Below are 16,127 nucleotides of genomic sequence, written 5' to 3'. Positions count from 1 at the left end.
CAAAGCTTTTATGATCTCTTGTAATGATTGCAACGCTCTTACGCGAACTCGACATAAGATCTATTGTTTTCTCTAAACTCGTTTGTTATCTTTTCATGATTTCCGCGCATATTTGGTCACTTGCCATTGGCTCTCGCAGAGATCCGGGATCTCTGGGAAATTAGGGTTTTCCTAGTTTCCTAATTTAAACGTAAATCGACAGTGCGAATTTCGGTTCCCACAAAGATCTTTTACGCAAAGGCCATATCAAAGAAAGTATCAGCCCATGCGCCGTACCGGCTCTTTTAATTCCAAAGAAAGACGGATTGTGGCGTATGTGCGTGGACAGCCGCACCATCAATAAAATAACAATTCGTTACCGGTTCCCTATTCCTCGTTTGGAGGATCTTCTAGATCAAATTGGTTCTCCCAAATTCTTTTCCAAGATCGACCGAAAAAGTGGTTACCACCAAATATTTATAGACCAGGTGATGAGTGGAAGACGGCTTTCAAAACCAGAGAAGGACTATTCGAATGGATGGTAATGCTTTTCGGTCTCTCTAATGCTCCAAGTACTTTCATGCGTATAATGAAATGCGGCCGTTCATTGGACGATTTGTTGTAGTATATTTCGATGATATACTTATCTTCAGCTCGTCACTATCCGACCGCAGCAAGCATCTGCGTAAAGTTCTTACCATCTTGCGTTCTGAGAAGTTATTCACAACAAAACAAAAGTGCGAATTTGGAGTTTGGAAGGTACTTTTTTTTGGCTATGTGGTCTCCGATCAGGGGTTGGCCGTGGATCAATCTAAAATCGAGGCAGTTCGTATATGGCCAATACCACAGACGGTCTCCGAAGTTCGTAGTTTCCATGGTCTTGCTTCATTCTATCGACGATTTATGGATCACTTTAGCACCATAATGGCGCCGATTACTAGTTGTATGCGTGAGAGCAGGTTCAAGTGGACGTTAGAAGCAATTCGTACGTTTGAACTCTTCAAAGAAAATCTCACAACTGCTTCGATACTCGTCCTTCCCGACTTCTCCTTGCCTTTTGAGTTACACTGCGACGCTTCTAAACTTGGCATTGGAGCTGTTTTGAGTCAACAAGGCCGTCCAGTGCCGTTTTACAGTGAGAAGCTTGCAGGGGCACTGGGACGATATAGCATGTACGATGTGGAGTTTTATGCCATCGTACAGGCTATAAAACATTGGCGTCACTATTTGATTCATCGCGAGTTTGTCCTTTTCACGGATCATGATGCATTACGACATTTGAACAGTCAAGCCAAAGTTTCTTCGCGACATGCTGTATGGATCTTCTATTTACAACAATTTACATTCGTCATCAAACATCAATCAGGCAAAACAAACCGCGTAGCTGATGCCCTTAGCCATCGGTATGGGTTATTGACGACGATGCATACTACAATTGTTGGGTTCACTTTTTTTTTGCTGATTTATACCCTACGCATCCTTTTTGCGCGTATTGTCACCGAGACCGAGCAAGGAGTATGTACAGACTATACTTGGCAGGATGGTTTTCTTCTCAAGGGCTTACGGCTTTGCTTCCCGAAATGCAGTCTTCGTTTGAAGATCATAAGTGAACTTCACAATGTCGGGTTTACGATAGGACCTTAAGAGATTCATCGAACGATGTCGGGTTTGCCAGGTGGAAAAATGTAAAACCTCTAATGCAGGGTTATATCTTATGCTTCCTATTCAGACACAGCCTTGGTCAGACATGAGTATGTATTTTGTCTCGGGACTAACGCGAACACAGCGAGGCCATGAATTTGTGTTCGTTATGGTTGACCATTTTTCAAAAATGGTTCATTTTATTCCTTGCAAAAAGATAACTGATGCGGTGAGTGTTACTATTTTATTATTCCGTGAGATATATAGGTTACATGGTCTCTGTAACACCCCCGAACCGTCCTAGACATATGGTCGACCAACCGGCCAATAATCAAACAAGAACATGACCGATCGACCGTCCAACACCCAAGGTTAGAGATGAATGAGCCAACCGGCCAGCCAACAATCAAACAAGAACATGACTGACAGTCCAACCCAACACCATGGTCCGGAAGCATTACGTGACGGGTTAGGGATGATCCGGTCAGAGTCACAAAATTTACTCCACGACCTCGACCAGTTCATCCACTAACTCGTCCCGTTGCGTCAAGGCACAATGCTTTGCAACCCGTACCTAGAGTTAGCATTTTCCGTTAGATCGAGGCCTAAGGCTTTTCAACCCGTACTACGACCTAACGTTGTGTTAGACCGGACTAGTCAAATATCAGAGTACTCATGAAGCGCATATAAAACAGTTACTTATATTGATTTAGGAAATATTCATACATTGAATAATTCAAGACTGGGCCCGGCCTAATGCCAAATCGAGTCAACATAACACAATTCACAATACCGTTTACAAAAGGCATGAATTTTTTTATAGAATACCGAAATTAGGGTTTCGTCCAATTTCGGGTTTTCCCGTCGTGCTTCGATCCCGTCGTGCTTGCTTCCCGTCCTGCTTAATTCCCGTCCTGCTTCCAATGTCTTCGAAATAATATTCCGCTGATACGAAGTTCTGCGGAAAACTTCGTGCTGAAAAAACTTCGTTCTTCCAAAACGTCGAGCTTCTAAACCGTCGTGCTTCCGAAAATGTGATTCTTCCAAAACGGCCGTCTGATCAATCTAAGACATCTTCTAACTATGGTCGAGCAGCTTATTCGACTCATAGTTCACTCACGATCAATTCTTCGACCACCTCGTTCTTCGAAATTTTCCGATCGATCTTTATCGCCCGCGATTCGACCACCAAGTTGATGTTCGGCCAATCTTCTGTCTCGACCATTCTTATCCCGAAGGGTGGGTTATCACAGTCTCCCTACATCTATTGTCTCCGATTGCGACACACGGTTTCTCGGTCACTTCTGGCGGTCGTTGTGGAAATTATTGGGCACTTCCCTTGACATGAGCTCTACCTACCACCCACAAACTGATGACCATAATGAGGTTGTCAATCGCTTGCTTTTTAATCTTCTTTGTTGCCTTGTGGATGATAACATTAAGTCGTGGGATTCTAAGCTTTGCCAGGCCGAATTCGCACACAATCACGCGACCAACCGCAGTACGGGCTTCTCTCCTTTTCTCGTGGTGTTCGGTCTTATTCCGGGCATTTGGACCTGGTGACAACACCGGAAAAGACTAGACATCATGGCGAGGCTGTTGATTTTATTACCGATCTGCAGGACATCCATAAGAGTGCACTATCTCATTTGGAAGAAGCTACTTCTAAGTACAAAACAACGACAGACACTAAGCAACATGAGCTGATTTCTATCCAGGTGACCTCGTGTGGGTTTATTTGACAAAGAAAGGCCTTCCCTTACGTGAGTATAACAAACTCAAGTCCAAGAAGCTTGGTCCGATCGAGGTCGTGGAGCGTATCAACCCGAATGTCTACCGTGTCAAGTTACCTTCTCACCTGCATACTTCAGACGTCTTCAATGTTAAGCATTTGACGGCTTTCAAAGGCGGCAATGACCTTCCAGATTCGCGGACGAACCCTTCTCAACCTGGGGGAGCTGATGCAGCATAGCATACATCGACGTCCTCTTCCTCTTTCACGTAGTGTTTGGGTTTTTCCTTTTTATTTGTTATGTCGGCTTTGTTTTATTATAAGGATAATTACATATCCTTTAACTTACATAATTAGGAATTGTAGGATGCTATAAATATAGCACCGAGGGCTTTGTGTAGTTTTACGCTTTGATTAATAAGAATTGTCAGTTTAGAGTTTTAAAAGAGATTTACAAAAGGCACTGCGAAGAGTATTCGCGCTTTATCAAACTTGTTTTCGACTTAACTTCGGCAACAAGAAACCGATTCAAAGATCGACACCCTTAATCTTTGAATTATCTAGCTTCCACTCTCTATCACTTGTTCATGGCTCAAGTGCTTCACGTAGCTATCTTTCTAAAGCGTTGTTATCATTGTTTGATCCATGGATCACGGCTTGTAAGTTCAATTTTAGTTTTAATTTAAATAGATATCCTCTTAGAGAAAAAAGAACAAGTAAGAAAATGTTAATTTGTCGTGGTCCACGGATTTCTATTTAAGTTAAAGCTTTAGTTTCTGAGAATGTTATTTTGTCGTTCATTTCTTTTTGTCCATTTAGTCCAATAGTCCGGTACAAGTTCTAACATGGCTCTCTATTTTAGTTCTCTCTTTCTTTATTTTTTTACAAATAGATGTACGATATATTGTTTTAGCGCAAACATCTATCCAGATAATTATTTAAACGATAGTAACATTTTCTATTCTTAATCATCATTACAAGGAAACAAGGCGATTTCTGATGAAATTCTTGACCAAAAAATTTATCGGAAATTTTCAAGGAATTACTGACAAAAATCTGTCGGAATTCAAATCGGGAAATTTATAAAAAGTTATTTTATATAAATTTTATTTGATCATTTTATTATTAAATTAAAACTTATCTAATAAAAGGTTAAGCTTTATAAGTTAGAAAGTATTAAACGGAAAATAATTTGATCATTTTGATTATTTTCCAGAGTTGCTAATTTTATTGGTAAAGCTTTCTTCCCTAACGCGGAAGAGCATTTAACAGCTGGCTTTTGTCCCTGTCACAAAAAAATTATGGATTTCTACCTAAAACGTCTTTAATAAAAAATAAAATATATAATCTGCTTGTTATTACAAAAAGAATGTTAATGATTGTAACTAATATGAAAAATTACTATATTAATTTTTGAAAGTATTTAACCATCCAATATTTTTTACAAAATTATTTAAACAGTTGTTTGAAATTTTTTAATACAAATTTATATCAACTTAGTCATATTTATTCTAATTATAAAATATGCAATAAAATAAAAAATACTTACACAACTTCCTTTAGTATATATAGGAGGAGTAATGATTGTTTAAAAAAAAACGAAGTAGAGTAATGATTTAATATGATCTATCGGTGATGGACTAATTTTGTTTAGCTTACTTTACATAGGTTTGATTATTTGTAAATCTTAATTAAGCAGTTAATATAATGTCAAAACGCAGTCAATATAGATTAAAATAATTTAAGTTCTTCGTTACAAAAAAGTAATAATTTGTGATCTTAATTGCACAGAGTTAATGCTCGGTTCTCGGCATAAAGATGCATAAGCAAGTCCACATACTTACAGAAGTCATGCCAGTGAAATTTAAGATTCACCGACGATTGAACTTTGGCAACTACTCTATCGTTTCGAAAAGATCCATATTGCAAAAAAAAAAAATTGTTTCAAAAAGATATATTCAATGCATAAATTAATTGTAAATTGTAAACTTCAAAAAACATAATTGTGTTTATAAAGATTTTATTGGTCAAAAGTTGTGGAAAATAGTTGATAACAGAAAATAATTTATTGATAACTACAATTTGATATGTTTTCTTAATAAGTGTGAAAAACCTAAAACATACATCTTTCAAAAACTGAGGGAGTACAATTTATATTTTATATCATCTCTTTATTATGCACTTTGTCTACAAAAATATTTTTTTTTTTCAAAAAAAAAATTCATCAGATTTTTTTGTCAGCAACAACTTTTAATTAGATTTATGATCAGTCTTTAAATAAAAGCGAAGGATTTTTGCAAATTTTAGTTATACTTTCAAAATCAGAAAATACTTCATTTAAAAAAATGCATATTTTTAAAAAAATGTTTCCAAAAGATACATTTTAATGCATCTTATTAATTAATAATAATAAATTATAAACTTTAGAAATTAATTAGTGTTTATCGAACTTTGATTATCTAAAAATTGTGACAAATAGTTAATCACAAAATAATATATTTATAATCAAAACTAAATATATTTTATTAATATGTGTGAAAATTATAAAACATACATCATTTTAAGACAAATCTTTTATATACTAAAACAAAAGTTATTTGAGTAATCAAAATTTGAATTTTGTAATAATTGAAAACATGTCGTTGCATACATATTTTTCTTACAACTCCAAATAACTAAAATCCTAATTTTTTTCAAAAAATCATGTCACACTCAAAATTTTCAAACCGTTATTTTCTTTCTATATAATTTATATCTACTTATTTATTGTTTCTTAGTTTTTCTCTCTTTTTATTCTTCATTGTCAAGTTTTCTTCATTTTTAATTTCCTTTTTCCTAGATATTTAACTATAAATTTACCGCAAAAACTAAGGCTGGACAAAAAACCCGAATCTGAAGAACCGAACCGAACATGAACCAAAAAACAGTATCGAACCTGAACCGAAATTGATTAAAAATCCAAACCGATTTAAAATTTTGATATTTAGAGAACCAAAATCGAAACCGACCCGAACCGAAATATTTTGGATACCCGAATGTATGCAAAACAGATTTATATACTTAAAATATATTAACTATTTTTAGATTTATTGTATACTAAAAACATCCAAAATATCTAAATACTTTTAAGTTGTCCAAAATACTTGAAAATATATACAAATAATCATAAATAAATGTCTAAAATAGCTAAAGTATACTCAAAACACCAAAAATACTTAAAATATCTATTGATTCTCAATCCAAATTAGTACTCAAACTAAACAAATTTATATGTTAAGTTTAGGTATTTTGAAATATGTTATTCAAATTTATATGTAATGTATCATTTTCTTTATAGATTTTGAGATATTTTAAAGTTTATAATGAATTTTAAAATTAAAAAAATAATTTAAATGAATTATCCGAATCTGAACCGAACTCGAGAAGATCCGAACCAAACCCGAACCGAGATTAAGAAATATCCGAATGGGGTTAAAAATTTTGACCCTGAAAACCCAAAATCTAAATAGACACAACCGAATCCGAATGGATACTTGAACATCCACCCCTAACAAAAACCTATCAAAATTAGGGAGATTTACCAAAATACCTTGAAAATCAGACATGCTGTCCCGGTACACCTTTCCTATTTTTTCCCTATTTTCTCTAAAATACTTTTAACTGAAAATTAAAAGATAAAAAAAAGTTTTTAATTTAAAAAAAAATGAATAAATAAAAGGGGTTCTTTCAAAAATGACTCAAAATTTCAAGTCAAACACAAAAATAACCTAGGCTTTTTTTTGAAACTTTGTTTTGTCCTATTCACCCTAGAAGTTCTAGTTATTCACGAAAATGTCATTACTTTTTCTTTTCTTTGTTTTCGAAAATAAGGTTTTTACCTTACCATCCTCATCTTCACCAAATATTTACAACTTTGCCATTGACATCAATACCTCAACCACCATGAACTACCAAATTGAGAGTGTTAATGCCCTAAAGTTTCGATTTTTTTCTCATCTTTTCTCATTTCTTATCCACACAAACCACATATCTTACACTTTCCCTCAAAATTCATCAAAAAAATTGAAGATTTTGATTACAAATTATATAAGGTTCATAAGCTCACGATTCTTGGGGATTAACGAGTAGGTAGCTGTTGTGGTGAAGTTATGGGTGATTGGAGAAACCACGCAAGTCATCTCACGAGTTCAAGGTATAAAATCGCGAACTACATTTTATTTTTCAGATCTGTTCGACGAAGAAGACTTCTTTTAGAAGTCTTCTTCATCGAGAAGACTTCTTTAGAAGTCATCTTCATCGAGAAGACTTCTTTAGAAGTATTATGGTCAATGCATAGGTTAGTTTTGCAATTGAACTTTTGTGTGTTTTTAGTAGAAGACTTCCCTAGAAGTCTTTTAACTTTCCTTTGTAGGCAAAAAATTTTGAAATTCCCAGAGAATGTTTTCTCGGATAAACAGGTTACTTTAAAATTTGACCTAAGTTGGTCAGAAATTTGACTTTTTGTAGAAGACTTCCTTAGAAGTCTTCCTGGAGAAAACTTCTACAGAAGTCTTCTGAAAGTATTCCCTAAGTATTCTCAATGTCGGAAGAAATATGTGTGGGTTACTTTTACAATTGAAAAATAATAGTAAAACATTTAATATCAAATAAAGAAGTCTTCTCTCGAAAATTCAAATATAGTCAATTGCAAAAGTAACCCAGCAAACTTCTTACGACATTGAGAAGACTTCCGAAAGACTTAGAGAAGACTTCTTTTGAAGTATTCTCCTGGTCTCCCTAGAAGTCTTCTACAAAATGTCAAAATTCTGACTAACTTCGGTCAAATTCAAAAGTAACATGTTTATCAGAGAAGACTTCTTAGAAGTCTTCTCTTGGAATTTCGAAAAAATTTAATTTCGAAAGTAAGCCAATATTTACAAAGGAAGACTTCCGAAGATGTCTTCTATAGAGTAGACTTCTTAAGAAGTCTTCCTTCGTATATTTACAATTGCAAAAATGACCTAAATAGAAGATTTCTTTTGAAGTCTACACATATTAGAAAAGAAGTCTTCCGTGGATAACTTCAAAAGAAGTTTTCTACGTAAATCTTTATTAAACTTCAAATTTATCCAAAATTAAATTTAATTTTTAATATCTTCTTGCTAATTCAAGTTTATTAGTCAATATTGAGACTATTGAGTCGAATTTATAACTTAATTGGTGATAATTATGAGGTTACAAACATTGATGTTTAATAATGTTTCTAGCTAAAGGGAGAAGTCTTCTGTAAGTCTTCTCCGATGATTTTCTTTTATTAAGTTGATGTTCTGTGTTTGTGTTATCCTCCTCATAAGATACAATTTTTAACTTCCATGAGATTTAAATTTCAACTTTCGCTTAAAATTCAATTTTGATCTTTTGTGAATATGACTAAGGTTTCTTGAGAAGTCTTTTCTCTTAGTTTTAGCAAATTTTTCTAAGTTTTTGTGTTGTTGTGCTTTGTTATGTGTGGGTAGAATGATTAAAATATTTTTTTGTATGTTGCATTAATAACTTTAATGAAGTCAAGTACTTTTGGCAAAACATGAACATATTTACCATTCTTTTGATTAACATCTCTTAAAGCTTACAAAATAATTCACAACTAAAATATTATACATACAAATCATAAAAAGACCATAAACAAAATTATTACACAGCTAGATATTATTCCTCAACATAGATAAGCTTGGACTTCACTTCACATCATCTCTTTGTACCACTTTGGGCATAAGACTTTCTGAAGACTTCGTGGGAAGTCTTCTAGCATAAAATACATTAGAAGATTTCCCAAGAAGTCTTCCGAGAATCTTTCGAGAGTCTTCCGAGAGTCTTCCAAGAATTATCCCAGAAGTCTTCCAAAATCTGTCACAGATCTGAAAAATCTGCATATTCAAAAGTATTCAAATGACTTCAAAATAGAGAAGACTTCAAAAATAAATTTTCAGATAATAAACAAAACAGTCACATTAGGTTGGATCTATAATTTTTTACAATCTAATATATAAAACACACAAAATACATATCCAAAATTTATACCATTTTAGGCAGAAGACTTCGAAAGATTTCCTGAAGACTTCGTGGGAAGTCTTCTAGCATAAAATGCATTAGAAGACTTTCTAAGAAGGCTTCTGAGAAGTCTTCCGAGAGTCTTCTAAGAGTCTTCTGAGAAGTCTTTCAAAGTCTCTCAGATCTTGAAAAACCTCCAAATTCAAAACCATTCAAATGACTTCAAAACAGAGAAAAACTTCAAAAATGAAAATTTTATGCTTACAAAATAAACAAAACAGTCACACTATGTTGAATATATAGCTTTTTAGAATCTAACATATAAACACACGCATAAATTCATATCCAAAATTTAGAAATCTACCTTTGAAAGAGTGAAAGATGAGAATCATGTAATGAAAAACCTGCAAAAATAAGATAAATTAGTGAGAAAACATAAGAAAAAGTGAGAAATGGATATAAAGTTTGGTGTTTTGATGTTCAAATAGATTAGAGAGAGATTAGAGAGTTTTAGAGTGAGAAACATTACATTTTTGTTGCAGTCATTTGAGTGGAAGAAATAGAATGTGTAAATTTTCTTTATATATGGATACAACAATTCTAATTAGCTTAAATATTTTCAACCCAGAAGACTTTTGGAAGACTTATGGAAGACTTTGATTTAGGCGGGAAACCTAAATTATTCCAAAATTTAGGAGGGAACCCTAAATTTTAGTTAAATTTAGGTGGGATGTGACGGAAGACTTCTTTTTAAGATTTTTGTGAGTCTTCAAGACCCTAAAATCAAATAACAATGCAAAAAACCTTTTTAAACTTAAGAAAACTTAGAAAGTGTTTAAATCAAATTATTAGATAGTTACTAAACATATATAGGTCAATTTGAAAAAAGAAAAAAAATGAAGATAAGATTTCAAATCTAACCATAAATATACCAACAATACTATAACACATGTTACTAAACCCTAAACCTAAGACTCATGAACCATTCGACATTCACTCATCTATGTTGAAAATAATTCAATTTCAGATTAACTAAATTTACATCATTGAAAAATGTTTACTATTACATGATTTCAAATTGTAACCATGAAAATATTTTTTATAAGAAATTTAAATTATTTTTAAGATCTAATCCATGAGAAAGCTTTCTCTGGAAGACTTATGGAAGACTCCTGGAAGACTTTGATTTAGGCGGGGAACCTAAATTATTCCAAAATTTAGGCGGGAACCATAAATTCTACTAAAATTTAGGCGGAATGTGTCTGAATACTTCTTTTTAAGTCTTTTGTGAGTCTTCCAGACCCTAAAATTAATTAACTATGCAAAAAACACTTTCTTAAACTTAAAAAAAAATTAGAAAGTGTTTAAATCATGTTATTAGATAGTTACTAAACATATATGAGTAAATTTGAAAAAGAAAAAAAAATGAAGGTAAATTTTCAGAATCTAACCCTAAAGATACTTACAATACTATAACATATGTTACCAAACCCTAAACCAATGACTCATGAGCCAATATACATTCACTCATCTATGTTGAAAATAATTTAATTTCAGATGAACTAACTTTACATCATTGAGAAATGTCTATTATTACATGATTTCAATTTTTTACCCATCAAAATATTTTTTATAAAATTATAAAATTATTTTTAAAATCTACTGAACGAGAAGACTTACAAAGAAGTCATCATAGAGAAGACTTACAAAGAAGTCATCATAGAGAAGATTTACAAAGAAGTCTTCTCTAATGGAGGGTTATAATGGTAAAATTGAATACATGTTTTTGTTTGTTCATAAGGAGACTGTTGTAATTTCACTAGGGTTTTAGGTTACTTTTGGGTTACTTTTGCATTTGATTGAATTTGGGGTACACTTTTGTATTCAAAATCAAGTTTTGAGTCATTTTTAGCAAATTCCCTTAAATAAAAACGTGATTTTATTGTAAATATGATTGTTTCAAAATCATTTTTTGAAAAAAACTACAAAATTCTAAAAAAAAGTTTTAAAAAGTTTTGACCTCATTGAACCATAAGAGACCATGACTCTTGACCTCATTCAACCATAAAAGATAAAAGCTAAACTTTATGTTTCCTTGCTTCGAAGGATCAAACGGTAAACCATCAGGAGAGGGGAAAACTGATTTAGGGATTTAGGGATCTGTGTGTGTTTGTGTTTTTACTAATTTTTAATTAATTTAATATTTATTTATTAACTAAATATATATTTAAACAAAGTCTGGAACCATCCACTAGTAGAAATCTTGTTCATAGCCACGAAATACCTACGAAATTTTCGTGGCAAATTTGAAAATGCTACGAAAATATTATGACAATAAAACGTAGCAAAAAAAGCTACGAAAATACCACTAAAATGTCACGAAATATGAAACGTAGCAATTCGTATGTAAATCGTAGCAAAAAAAGTCACGAAAGTACCACAAGTTAAAACGTAGCAAACTATAGCCACGTTTTTGCTACCGAATTTTCGTGGCAAACCGCTACGAAATTAAACATCCCTTTAATCGTAGCTAATTTGTAAAAAATATCTTTTTTGCTACGGTTTGGCCACTAAATTTTCCGTGGCTGTGTAAAAAAACCACAATTTTATCACGAATTAGCCACTAAAATTTGAAATACTAAACCCTAAATATACTTTTAAAACCCTAAACTCTAAATAAAAATCTTAAACTCTTATTTTAACTTTAAATCTCAAACTTAAATTCAAAAATTAATGTTTTTCAGGTTTTACTCTTAAATCTTTAATCTAACCTTGAAACTATATTCCAAACCATACACTTTAAACCTAAACATAATACCCTAAATCATAAATTCAAACACCAAAAAATATTTTTCAAACTCAAATGTCAAACATAAATTACAATCTCTATACCCCAAATCAAAAACATAATCTTTAAAGAATTTAACTATTTAAACTAAATAAATAATGCTCAATACATAATTATTAGTTATTTATAAAAATATTTAAAATCTTTACACATAAACTTTATCTCTTTGTTTGGTAAGCATGTAAACTTCATCTAAAATTAAAAAAAAAAACAGTATCTTTAATTCTAAGGCTTAAACTATTAAACATAAACAAACCCTCTATAACCCCTAAACTCAAACCCTAAAACCTTTAATTCTAAATAAAAACTAAACACTATTGTATAACTAAACTTGCTCTTAAATCCTAAACTATAAATATACTTTAATAAAAGTGACACTTAATTTTATATTTTCATACTATAAACTAGTCTTTTATTTTGAACTAAATCACCAGATTATATATCATAAACATGACACTTAACTTTATATTTTTGTTTTGAACTAAATCAACATATCTTAAATCATAAACATAATTTTTAATATCTATAATTAAAAAAATATAAAATTAAATAAAACATTCTCTTTTGTCTTCCATATATATTAAAACTAAAATGCTGTAAAAAAAAGGTAGAATAGAGTAAACATAATTAATAATTACTCATAACTTTCTATTGGTTAAGATAAGAGGGTGAGGATCACAATTTTTGACCATTGATTAAATCTAATCAATGGTTCAGATTCATTTATTTGTGTTTCTTTCTCTCTCTCCAAAGTCTCTTCTCTCGATATCTTTTTCTGCCTTTTCTAATCTTCTTCTCTCTGCCTCTTCAACAACACAACTCTGTCAATCTCTCACAATCACTCACAGCCTTCTTCTTCTCCATATACAACAACGAAGTTTAACAACGACCATCGCGTTCTTCACCACCACCACCGTCACGCTCTTCACCACCATCACCAGTAGCGTCTCTCTCTCCTTCTCTCTTCTGAGCGTTGAATCTGAGTTTATTTATTTTGGTAAAGGAAGGTGGAGGAGGCAGAGGAGATTGATAGAGGATGAGGTAGCAGAAACGGTGGCTCGTGAGCTGAGCCGGCTTGAAGATTGAAGATAAGAAGCTACGGTGAGGAAGCAGAAGAAGCGTGACGGCGGAGGAGGCGTGAAGCGTCGCTTCATCCATAACACCACCGGTGGCTCCAGAAACAAATCGAGTCACCGCTTCAGGCGAACTATCCGGAGGTGTCAGTGGTGAAGCTGGTGGCGGTACCGGTGGTTGAGCCGACGTATATATTTGTGTATACATATGTATGATATATATTTATAATTTGTTTTCTATATATTTTGTAATTTCATTAATAAAAATTATTTTTTTTCTAATTTAGTAATTTATTTTTCATGAATTTTTTTTTTAATTTTTTTTTTTAGAAAGACACGTTTTAGCCACGATTTATTTCGTAGCTAGAATAGACACGCAAATTTTCGTAGCAAAAATGTAACAATATTTGCCACGAAAATGTCGCAGCAAATCGTGGCAATTTGCTACGTTCTTTGACACGGTCAGTTTTTGCTACGATCGTATACGTACGATTTAGTTTTCGTAGCATTTAGTGGCTTCCTCTCTATATACCCACGAAATTTGGGTTATAGCCACGAAAATAAATGTGGCTGTGGGGGCTTTTTTTACTAGTGATCATCTTGTATCTCCCTCTATATATTAATTGAGAATGATTTCTGCTGACATGTCGCTCATATCAGAGCTTTCCAATTAATTGTTATAATTTGATTGGTTGATGATTTTTAATTTTTATATTTATTTAATTAAAGTTTTTAAAAGGAAACTAACCTTAGAATTACCTAAATGTTTCCTAACATACAATTAAACATTATTAAATATAAATGAATTAATATAATTTATTAATAGAAACAATTAAATATCATAGATTAAAATATATAAATCGATAATATACATTTAAATACATATGATACTACAAAAACAATTATAAAAACAGTTTTTAATATATTTATAATAGTAGTGAATACAATAAATCAGATATTACAGAAAATTAATTAATGCAAACCTAAAAATGTTAATTAAAATCACTCATTCACTAATTAATGCAATATATATATATATATATATATATATATATATATATATATATATATATATATATATATATATTAAAATGTTTCAAATGAATGCAAAATAGTCAAATATATAATTTTTTAAAAAATTCATCATTTTCCAATGACAATGTGATATCATAGATAAGTTATCACTTTTAGAAAGTATTTTATATATTTTAAAACATATAAATTATATGGTAAGTCATTTAAAATTATATTAATCAAGAAATATTATTTAATTCATCTATTAATATAAACATATGAATTGAAATTATTATATGGTAAGTAACTTAAACTTATATTATATTGTAATTCATTTAAAATTATTATACCGTAAGTCATTTAAAATTAAATTAATCTAAGTATTTTTCACATGTTTTTCCTAGAGTTAATACTCATTAATATAATTCATATATTGGTCCAAATGTCACACCTCTTAAGGCTTTTTCCTGGAAAATCAGATGCCCACAGAAGATAAAACACTTCTTGTGGCAGATAGTTTCGGGTTGTATTTCGATAATGAAAAATTTGAGGATTAGAGGGATACAAGGGGATACACAATGTGCAAGATGTGGAGCGGCCGAAGAATCATTAAATCATGTATTTTTTGAATGTCCACCGGCAGTCCAAGTATGGGCTCTATCAAGGATTCCCTCAAATCCAGAAAACTTTCCTACTCAGTCGCTCTACACAAACATGGATTATTTGTACTGGGGGGTAGTTCCGTAGATGGAAGACCACCATTTTGTTTGGATTCTATGGTATATTTGGAAGGCCAGGAATAACAAGGTTTTTAGCAACATAGATATTGATCCAAGAGATTCTTTAAAATTGGCAGAACTGAATCGTTGATTTGGAGAGAAACCCAAGCATCGATAACTGAGACGGTTATACAAACTAGGGAGGTGGAGTTACAAGTCTTACCTAATATACCAGGGAGATGGTGTTTCACGGATGGGTCATGGAAGGAGAATGATATTCTTTCCGGACAAGGATTGTATAGTACTCTTGAAGGTTTTGCAGGATTAATGGGAGCAAGAAACACAAGGGCAAGTTTAACACCACTTCACTCGGAAGTCGAAGCTCTTATCTGGGCAATGGAATGCATGAAGAACTTAAGGCAGTATCAGGTTACGTTTGCAACGGATTGCTCTCAACTGGTGAAGATGGTTTCGGAACCAGAAGAATGTCCGGCATTTGCAAGTTATTTGGAAGACATCAAGATACTGAAGGAAAGTTTCAATCACTCAGAACTCATTCATATACCCCGGACGCTTAATACAAGGGCGGACAGTCTTGCACGGAGTGTTAGGCAGCAATCGTCGTTTGTCGTTCATATGGATGCCGAGTTACCGGTGTGGTTTGCAGAGTCTTAGTTGAGTCTTTGTTTGCTGTCGACAAAAAAAAAAAATTCATATAGCTTTGATTATAATAAAATTAGCATGCTTGTTTTGTATAGTAAAAAAAATAAATGATACATAAATAAAAAACAGGAGGAAAGAATAATAAAATATGTTTGTTGTGTTCTAGGTTCTTTTATATTCTTGTGTATTTAATTTTATTTATTTGTCGAGATGCATGTATTTTTTGTGTTACTATAAATGTGAACTAATTAGTTTTATGTGTTTTTAAAAAAAAATTGTGATAAATTGAGTAAGAAAGATCAATAAAAATGACATATTCTACAATTGTTAAAGTCAAAGATAGAAAATATAATGTAAATTGAACGTAGGATAAATTATTTAAACATAATGAGATGTATATTTTTGTGAGAAAATGTGATTTGTGATTTGAG

Source organism: Brassica napus, chromosome C4, assembly GCF_020379485.1.
Source record: "Brassica napus cultivar Da-Ae chromosome C4, Da-Ae, whole genome shotgun sequence".
Taxonomy (NCBI): domain Eukaryota; kingdom Viridiplantae; phylum Streptophyta; class Magnoliopsida; order Brassicales; family Brassicaceae; genus Brassica; species Brassica napus.
Note: the sequence above shows the minus strand (reverse complement) of the source record.